The sequence below is a fragment of the Nuphar pumila genome, chromosome 6 (assembly GCF_984573655.1).
Source record: "Nuphar pumila chromosome 6, dmNupPumi1.hap1.1, whole genome shotgun sequence".
Classification (NCBI taxonomy): domain Eukaryota; kingdom Viridiplantae; phylum Streptophyta; class Magnoliopsida; order Nymphaeales; family Nymphaeaceae; genus Nuphar; species Nuphar pumila.
In genome coordinates, this window is record NC_143254.1 from 87,113,755 (window position 1) to 87,124,604 (window position 10,850).

Consider the following 10,850-nt stretch of genomic DNA (forward strand, 5'->3'; position numbering starts at 1 on the left):
GCAGGTGGCCCAAAATTAGTATAAAACAAACAAAAAAAGTGCATCCGTGCTTGTTTCAGTTTGTAGAGCAGCCTTCTATTCCGGTTTTGGAATTCATAAATGGGGATCCTAAAAGTGGTTTTCAGTTCTTACTCAAAACAGAAAAGTTAAAGGTACCTGTCTAAGATTTTCAATGACTATAAAGACATAAGTTTTAAAATTCATATAACAGATACACAGATCTGAGAACAAAGATTATTATGTAAAAAACAATCACATATATTTAGGAAGTATGCATGTGTAAAAAGTAAAAAGGTCTTTTTAAAATCCAGCATTTGCGATTTTAAACATGGGAAAAATAGCAAAAATTGTAAAGCATTTCAAAGAACGTGTCAAATTAGTCATATAATCCAATTATTTTTCGTAATTCAAGGGAACCCCCCCTCCCCCATCACTCACCCAACATTGGCTGGCCTCTAGTTAGTAAAACCCTTGATGTCCTTTTTGGGCACTAGGAAGAACAATCAGCTTCGACCTTGGGGCAAAAGACTTCAGATTTCACCCCAATTTGGTTTAGGTCTTGTTCGGGCCTGAGTTTGAGCTACATGTTTGCACTCTTAGGCTGCGTTTGGAAACCTGGTTTTGGGTGTAAACCTGCTTTTCACATGAAAACCAGTTTTGGTGCCCTGTTTGGATGACACCAAAACTTGGTTTAAACCAAGTTTTCGAAAAAACGGGGGTTAATGAGTAACCCGGTTAATCAGGTTACCCACCATCGATACCCCCCAAGCCCTCTCCCTTCCCACCCTACCCTCATCTCACTCCAGTCGTTCATTTACCCTTCCGCCTTGCCGGCCATATCCGGCAGGTGGCTGGCCAGTCGATAGTGGGTCTGCTGCCGGTCACACCGGATGACAATGTACCGACCATTTTTCGGCAGTCCACCAGCCAGATATGCATCCAGGATGGCGCCAGCCAGCACCCTCCATGCCAGCCGGTGCCATCGCTACCCATTTTCCAGCCAGTAGATGGCCGGAAAATGGTTTAGGCATTTTTTCCTTTTATTTTGATGTTTATCCATTTTTCATCATTTACGGCCAGAAAATGGTGGTGCTGGTGTCCGCTGGGAAAGGTGACACTAGCTCGGCCATCCTCTGGCCCCGCGGTTGGTCGAAAAATGGCCGACCTATTTTTTTTTTCTGTATTCTTTTTAATTTTGGCATTTCTGGCTATTTTTTCTGGCAGACATTGGCTGGAGAACAGTGGGGCTGGTGCCTCCCGGCAAGGGCAGCACCAGCTGGTCATGGTTCAATTGGTGGTTGGCTGAAAAATGGCTGGCCTATTTTTGTTTGATTTTTTCATTTTTATTTTTTAATTTTAGCCATTTTCAGCCATCCTCCAATCAGAAATTAAAAATGGCCAGGCTGTTGTCACGCTGACTGGGAGGCACAAGGACCAGTTCAGAAAGAGGTCAGTTTTTTTTTTTTTGTTTGATTTTTATTGTTTTTTTATGGTTTTTAATTTTCAGCTATTTTTTGGTCATCCACCAGCCAGAAAATGGCTGGGCTCTTTCCTTCTTGGCCAGGAGGCATCAGCCTGGTCATTCTCCAGCCAGTAGCTAGCTGGAAAATGGTTGGTTGGTTTGTTATATTTTGTTTTTTAATTTTTCACCATTTTTGACGGCCTGCTGGAAAATGGCTGGGTTGCTGCTGCCTTGTCTGGAAGGTATCAATCCACCATTCTTCCGCGCTGGCTGCCTGGAAAATGGCCAATTTATTTTTTTATTGTTTTTTAATTCTTCTTTTTTTTTTTTGAGCACAAAACTTAGCTTTTCAGGTTTTGGGTCATCTAAACACCAACAAAATCTGGTTTTTGGCAAACCAAGTTTGTCAACAAATGCAATACCTCGCCTCGTCCAAACGCAACCTAAAAGTGCTCACTGATTTTGTACGGTGAAAGGGTTTGATTTTTGAGTTGGATTTTTTATAAATTAACCCCTGCCTTATTTGGAATATTGCAAAATAGTTCCTCCATTATGCAAATTTGCAAACCCATCCTTACCTTTTTCACTGTTAGTGTAGATTGATCTTTGGTTAGAATGGCGTTAGGTACAGTTAGACATTGACCATGGTTAGATAATTACACCAAAAATCCATACACCCATCTAAGGCTCTTAACCTCAAGTTGCTAACCCGAAGCATTTGAACAGTCATCTAGGGGTGCACATTAGCTTAGCTGACCTGGAGCCTATCTTGTTTGAGTTTAGCTCAGGGTAACCATGTATGAGCTTTCATCAAACTGGAACCAAGCTTGACCAGACTTGTTCAAGCTAGGCTTGAGTCTACGTAGAGGAAGATTGTGGCTGAGTTTGAGTTATGCAAAAATATAGATTAAACACTAAATGGGTTTGGCAGCCAGTTGAGTTGCGAACATCACCAAGTTGAAGGGACATCATGAGTACGAAACCCACACTCCCTTATAGCACCAGGGGCGTAGCAAAAAAAAAATATTGGTGCGATAGTCTGGGGTTCGGGGGCAGCGCCCCCCCCCCCCCCCCCCCCCCCCCGATTTTTTTTTTTTGAGATAAGATAAAAAATGGCTACAATTATTAATAAAAATCTATTTCATATGGACAAATCAAACTATTTGCTGCAGTCAGGGCTGGGCTACGACTGGGCTTTTAAAAAAAAACAGGACTGGGCTACAGCCCAGCTCCGCCTATGCTTAGCACTGGCCCAGTGGGAAAGGAGTCTATCTATCTGTGCTAGATTTCTCTTGGAGTAAGAGAGGTGGTTTTTTTTAATTATACAAAAACATATACTAATTAAAAAATTTAAAATAGTGGAGGGGATAAGATGCAAACCTCTCACCTCTCATTCGGCATGGTAAACTAGCCGAACTAACTGAAGAAGGCATGTTCGAGCTCGTCTTGTTTACCATTGGATTGAGCTTGTGGTTCTGCTAGTGTTTGTGTTTAACTGAGCAGAGCTCGAGCTCGACTTGTCCCTGAATGAGACAAGCTGAACATGAGCTGACTCAAGTAAAAACATTCCATGTTATTTATACATGGAATATATATTTTTATATATTATAAGTAATATATATTTTTTGTATATTACACTTAATAGTTCATACTTTATGTATATATTTTTCATTCATTTTTCTATTTTTATATGTTTTTATGTGTTTTTTTTTGTATATATTATACTAAAAATATATATTATATATAAGAACTAGCTCTCCCGAGCCCAACACCCTGTGCTCGGGCTGACACATTTAAGCTGAACAAGCTATTCATGGCCCTGCTCGCCGATTATATGAACTGATCATGAACTAATTTGTGATGAGCCAAACAGCGCCGAGTCACGAGCTGCTTGGATAGTTTACCAGCCCAACCTCTCATACAAAAATTCATCATCCTTACCATTAGTTTCGGCTTGGCTTGTTTATGTGAATGAGGAGGCTCGAACCAACCCTTAACAAGCCCAGCTCAGACTTTTCATGAGCAACTCAACTAATTATTTCTTGAGTAAAAGCAACTCAGCTAAGTATGCAGCTCTATGTTACACATCATTATTGCGGCAACCAACAGCTCAACTAATAACAATTCTTTGATTTATGCTTTATTCGTACATAAAAGTGTCCAATAATGATCAATCATACCAAGCAAGACGATGTACGATAGATGCTTACACACGCATATATATATATATATATATATATATATATATATATATATATATATATATATATATATAGAGAGAGAGAGAGAGAGAGAGAGAGAGAGAGAGACTGAAAATATGAGAACTAATGTGTGAACCACAATTTTTATGAGTTTTTTATAATTTTTTCTTGAATCTAACCGTATGGATGTGATCTACATGCTTGGTTTTATAAGAACACACTCTTGAATCATCTGATTTTGATGTATAAATGAGATTTTTTTAAGGTTTTAAAATCAATAGCTCATATTTTTCATAAATATTCAAACATTCAAAAATCATATTTTTTCATAAAAAGTACACGACGGTTGATTCCTAGCAAATCCATATGCCTAGCACATTCACATGATTGGATTTGCAAAAAAATGCTGAAAATGCCCATATTTCTAGTTCTTATATTTTGGTTCTCACATTACAGTGATTATATATATATATATTAACATCACACTTTCCTAATAATTCCTACAAAGTTTTCTCTCAACTTCTTGTATAAAAAAAAAAAAAAGGCTTTTTAGCCCTCTTGCTTTTTCTCCACCATTAGTGTCCCTCTTTAGGTGCCAACATATGAACGATCCTTTAGACCAGAGCTGGGATACAAGTCGAGCACCTTGTAGTCGAGCACCTTGTGGTGCAGTTGGTAAAGAGCTGGTTCAAACTCATAAAATAAGGTTGGCAAAACTGAACATGAATATAGACTCAAGGGGTTTGGCACCGTAGGATGGGGCCTAGGAAGTTTGATGAGCAGCCTAGCTAGGTTTAACTCCCATGGGTATCACCCCCCCCCCCCCCTTTGCATAAGCCGAAACTTGGTGACTCCTTGGGGTAGAGGGGTAAGCTCTCGGAGTTTTACGTTGACAGCAGGAGCGTAGCTAGGATTCATGTGAGGGGGGGGGCAAACAGGGGTGTAGCAAAAAAAAATTATTTGTGTGATAGTCGGGGGTTCGGGGGCAGCGCCCCGAATTTTTTTTTTTTTGAGATAAAATAAAAATGGCTACAATTATTAATAAAAATCTATTTCATATGGACAAATCAAACTATTTGCTGCAGTCAGGGCTGGGCTAAAAAATGGATAAAAATCTATTTCATATGGAATCAGGGCAGGGCTAAGACTGGGCTTTTAAAAAAAAAAAAAATTAACTGTTTGGGGTAGAGCCCAGTCCTGCCCCCCTAGCTACGCCCCTGTTTGACAGGACAGCGACCGTCTTTGCGCCCGTGAGGGTTTCTCCGAGTAAAAAAAAACTGAACACGAAGATAGGTATTCAGCTCTAATAATCTCATATAAGCTTATTAAGTAGCAATAAATGTATTTTAGACATACTTTACATCATATAATACAGTGTATAACAAATTAGTGATGTATTTGTTCTGAAAGCAATAGGTTTTTGTTAACAAGCCAGCTCGAGCTTGGCTCATTGTGAGCTCAAACTTGGCTTGGCTCACTACAAGAACGAGCAAAGCTTGAACACTTCAAGGTCGACACATTTGGCTCATTTACTAGCCCTATCTTTTGGTTTAATCCCTTCTCTAAACTAAATGCCATTTTTACATTGACTAAAACGAGCCTCTTTCTGATAGTGTTGGCTTGCATTTTCCAAGTGCAATAAAATTAGACAATTAGGCTTGAGTTTTGCTGCCACTTGGTAGAAAAGAATTTTGTAAGAGGTAACAAGGGTACCGGTTCAAGTGGGCATGGATCAACGAATAGGAACACAAATGGGTTGGATATGGGTCGTATCAAACTTGACCTGGAATTAGATTTGGATATCACAAACTGGGTCTAGATCTGATATGATTTGGTACCCTGTTTTATCGAATCTACTGAAAACAGATCAAATGTATGATTTTCATGTGGAAAGTAAATTCCAACTAGATCCGACCACATCTAACTCAAATGTGATCTGGATTAGGATATAAATTATACTGTTCCAATAATAAGGGTCAGGTCCAGTTCAGAACTGGTGCCGAGCTCTGGCCCATTTCTATACCTGCCAGTGAAGCACATCTTGCTTCCTGCTAGAAAATGAGGACCAAATTTGCAGGATTTTGCAGAATTTAGAATGCTTTCTAGTTTCCACTAAATGCAAGCCTTTTGCTTGTTTTGAATGGATATAATTAGGTGGCAAAAACAGTTTTCCACCAATATCCCATCAGAACAGGTGATTCCCTCCGGTTTAGATGACTATGGTTTTTCCTTGCACAAGGGAAAAAAAGCTGGAATAACTACTACAATTCCCTCCGGTTCTTCCCCATTTTCTACTTCCCAAACAGGCAGCAACAACAACAACAACAACAACTACGCCTTCATCCCAAAACAATTGGGGTCAGCGATATGAACCAAAAAAGAAATTCATTTTGGGTCTTCCACATGAATCCTTTTCCTCCAATCATTTCTATCCAACGCCATGTCCTCGGTGAGGTTCAAAGCATTCATATCCTTTCCTATCATCTCCATCCAAGTCTTCCTAGGCCTACCCCGACCTCTTTTAACTAATATATTTTCCCATTTCTCCAACCTTCTAACTGGAGCATCATTAGGCCTTCGCCGAATATGTCCAAACCACCGTAAACGATTCTCTCGCATCTTATTTTCAATGGGTGCAACACCTACCTTCTTACGTATCTCTTCGTTCCGAATCTTATCTTTTATTGTATTTCCACACATCCATCTAAGCATCCGCATCTCAGCTACACTCATTTTTTGAATATGATGTCTCTTGGCAGCCCAACATTCCGTACCATATAGTAAACCGGGTCTAATAGTCGTCCTATAAAACTTTCCCTTCAACCGCAATGGCATTCTACGATCGCACAGCACTCCAGTAGCACTTTTCCATTTCATCCACCCAACCTTTATCCTATGATTTACATCTCCATCAATTTCTCCATACTTTTGAATGATGGATCCCAAATATTTGAAATAATCATTCACCGGTATATCTTGCTCACCAAGCTTCACTACACTCCCATCACTACTTCGTTGCTTACTAAACCGACATTCCATATATTCAGTCTTACTCTTACTCAACTTAAAACCTCTAGCTTCCAATGTCTGTCTCCATAATTCTAACTTAGCATTAACCCCAACTCTAGACTCATCAATCAAAACAATATCATCAGCAAACAACATACACCACGGTACATTTTCTTGAATTGATCTCGTAAGCTCATCCATCACTATTGCAAATAGGAAAGGGCTTAAAGCAGATCCTTGATGTAACCCAACCGTTATCGGGAAATTGGTTGTCACCCCTCCACAAGTGCGGACATTGGTTACTACTCCTTCATACATATCTTTAATTATACTAATGTACTTGAGAGAAACACCTTTCTTCATCATTGTCCACCAGAGAACGTCCCTAGGTACTCTATCGTATGCCTTCTCTAAATCAATAAAAACCATATGCAAATCTTTGTTCCTCTCTCTATATCTTTCAATAAGTTGTCTAAGAAGATGTATAGCTTTCATAGTTGATCTTCCAGGTATAAAACCAAATTGATTCTCCGATATCATGACAACCTTCCTCAACCTAGACTCAATCACCCTCTCCCAAAGTTTCATAGTATGACTCATGAGTTTTATACCACGATAGTTTGTGCAATCTTGTATATCACCCTTATTCTTATATAAAGGCACCAAAGTACTCTTCCTCCACTCATTAGGCATCTTATTTGTTCGCCAAATCAAGTTAAAAAGATTTGTCAACCATTCTAAACCTTTCTCTCCCAAGCATTTCCAAGCCTCGATAGGTATACCATCTGGGCCAACTGCCCTTCTTGATTTCATTTTCTTCAAAGCCTCTGCAATTTCTTTCTTTTGAATCTTGCGCATGAAGTCACGATTTATCTCATGAAAAGGAATGGAGAAGTCTCCAAGATCTTGAGCATGACTATCATTAAATAGCTTATCAAAATAATCTTTCCATCTCTCCTTAATCTCCTCATCTTTGACTAAAACCCTTTGCGTTTCATCTTTGATACATCTAACCATACCCAAATCCTTCGATTTCCTATCTCTCATCTTTGCAAGCCTATAAATATCCTTCTCGCCTTCTTTGGTATCCAACTTGTCATAAACCTCCTTATATACCTTAGCCATCGCGTTTCGAACAACTTTTTTAGCTTCCTTCTTTGCTATCATATACTTCTCCAAATTCTCATTATCACGACTCTTACTTAGATTTCTATAACACTCTCTTTTAACCTTAATAGCTAATTTGACATCCTCGTTCCACCATGATGTATCCTTACCTAGTGGTGCACCGCCTTTAGACTCACCCAATACCTCCTTAGCTACTTTTCTCATACCACCCGCTATCTTATTCCACATTGATTATGAATCCTCCTCGAGACACCAATCAACTTCCTTAACTACCTGCTCTACAAACATTCCTTGTTTAGCTCCTTTCAGTGCCCACCACTTAATTCTAGGATCTATCCTATGTCTATCCCTTTTGCGGCATTGTCTAATTCTAAGATCTAAAATTAAGACTCTATGTTGTGTAGCTACACTTTCTCCTGGTATAACCTTACAATCGATGCAACAACCCCTATCTCTCTTTCTAAGTAGGAAAAAATCTATCTGACTCGTATTAACCCCACTTTTAAATGTTACTAGGTGAGACTCCCTCTTCCTAAACCAAGTGTTTGCTAAGATCATATCATAGGACAAACAAAAATCTAAAATCCTTTCTCCACTTTCATTTCTTTCTCCTATACCATAGCCTCCATGGATATTCTCAAATCCATCCCTACTAATGCCTACATGTTCATTAAGGTCACCGCCGATGAAAAGCTTTTCTCCATAAGATGTCTCTTGTACTACTCCATCTAAATCTTCCCAAAATTGATGCTTAATGGAATCATCTAAACCTACTTGAGGTGCATAAACACTAATAATATTAATAATATCCGTACCTAATACTAATTTAATAAGTAAAATTCTATCACCCTTCCTACGGACCTCAACTACATTATCTATAAACTGACGACTCATAACAATCCCTACTCCATTCCTATTCCTATTTATTCCTGTATACCAAATCTTATATCCCCAAGGTTCTATCACTTTAGCTTTCTCACCTACCCATTTGGTCTCTTGAAGACATAAAATATCAATCTTTCTCCTACACATAACATCTACTAACTCTACCAACTTACCAGTTAAAGACCCTATGTTCCAAGTGGCTAACCTAATTTTATGGTCTTGGACTAACTTCTTTACCCCCACCCGTCCAACAAAGTGAGGGAACCCTTGCCTATTTGACACCACACCCGGGCGCCGGTGTGACGCGTCGCTTCTGGGCGACGACCTAGCAACCCTTGCACATTTATCACTGCCTCCGGGCCTAGAGAGTACAACGCGTCGCTCAGTAGGGAACGCCCCAACGAAATTCTCATATTGGTTCATTTTCATAGGATATGACAAAGTTTTTATGCTGGCTGTCACAGGCCTACCGCAACCCTCCTCCTTTATCCGGGCTTGGGACCGGCAGTGTACAACTTCCCAAACAGGCGCTTACAGAAATTTAATAATCCAGTATTTATTCTAAAAATGGATTCAGACTTACAAAATTACTGAAAATTATGTATCTATTTACTCTTTTTTATTTAAATAGTAGACAAAAGATTTTAAATTGCCTTTCCTACGCAATTCATGACGACATCATGCCTCATCCTAGCTAGCTGCCATAATAGTCTCACGAACAGCGTTTCTACCATTATCCAATTAGTTGTTATTCTATTTCTTCTAAAAAAAAACGTTATTCTATTTTATACCTTCTATACTGTATAGTCCTTGTAAGTTGTACACTTTCCGCATCCTCTCTCTACTTGATACGTCGGACGTAGGGGTGTCAACAGGTTGGGTTTACCCGGGCCCAACCCGTACCAAACGCTATAGGGTCCAGGTATGGTGATAAATAAGAAGACCCGATTAAGACCAGGATAAGGACCCCAAGGTCCGATTAATACAGGGATTCAGGCAAAGGCAGAGCTGGGGCCCAGTCCTGCCTCCCGGCCCAGTTAATTTTTTTTTTTAAAAGCCTAGTCCTAGCCCAGCCCTATTCTGGCTTTGGGCTGGCAAAGGCGGAGCTGGGGAGGGGGGGGAGGTGGTGGGGTAGCCCAGTCCTGCCTCCCGGCCCAGTTAAGTGTTTTTTTTTTTTAAAAGCCCAGTCCTAGCCCAGCCTTATTCTGGCTTTGGGCTGGCACATGTGTGGGTTTGTACTTCCGTGCGGGTCGATGCCCGTACTATGATTGGGGGAATCGGTGCTATACCGTGTGTTGGTGTGCGTGTGAGGGTTCAGATTTGAGCCGTGTGTGGATGTGTGTGAGGGGTTGGGAGAACTCGGACTTGCATTTTTCTCTCTTAATTTTTTTTCTTTTATCGGGGTGTCAACGGGTCGGGTTTGATTTGTACATAGGTGGAACCATACCTGACACTGATTTTGGGGTATGGTACTGACTTCAAACTCGGGTCTAATCAGATTCACCATAAGAGAAACCATACCTGGACAAGATAAGAACTACATGAACCAGACTCGGTAAAATACTATTTCTATCATTTTTATATTGAAAAATTGCAAGCCTTAATCAAAACTCATGTCAGCACTGGATTTGGTATAAAATTTCACAAACTATACCTGAATCCATGTACTAATCATACTTTTGGGTCCGGATCTGAGCCTTAATCGGATCTTCTTATTTATCACCATACTTGAACTCTATAGGGTTTGGTACGGGTTGGGTCTAGGTAAACCCAACCCATTGATATCCCTATCGAGTAGGGGTAAGATTCGGATTGGATCATGCTAGACCAGATCTAAATCCAAAACATGAACAATAGATAGAGAGTCATTCCAGCAGGTAATATTGCAATACAAGCAGCTTCTGTCCGATTTCTGAAAAAAATGAATTATTTTCTTTAAATGTTTTGAATCCTGAAGTGTCAAACCATATTTTTTTTTCAAATTATTACATGGTGTTGTCCTGATAGCGTAAAACTCTACGGCCTTACTCCTCGTCGCCTTGCTTAAGCTTGCACAAAGAGGTGACACCCATGAGATCACCTGCTTGCCTAGTAGCCTAGGCCTCATCCCATCGCACCAAACTCCTTATGGTTGGCCTAACCATAAGCAATAGGTTTAAAGGTAA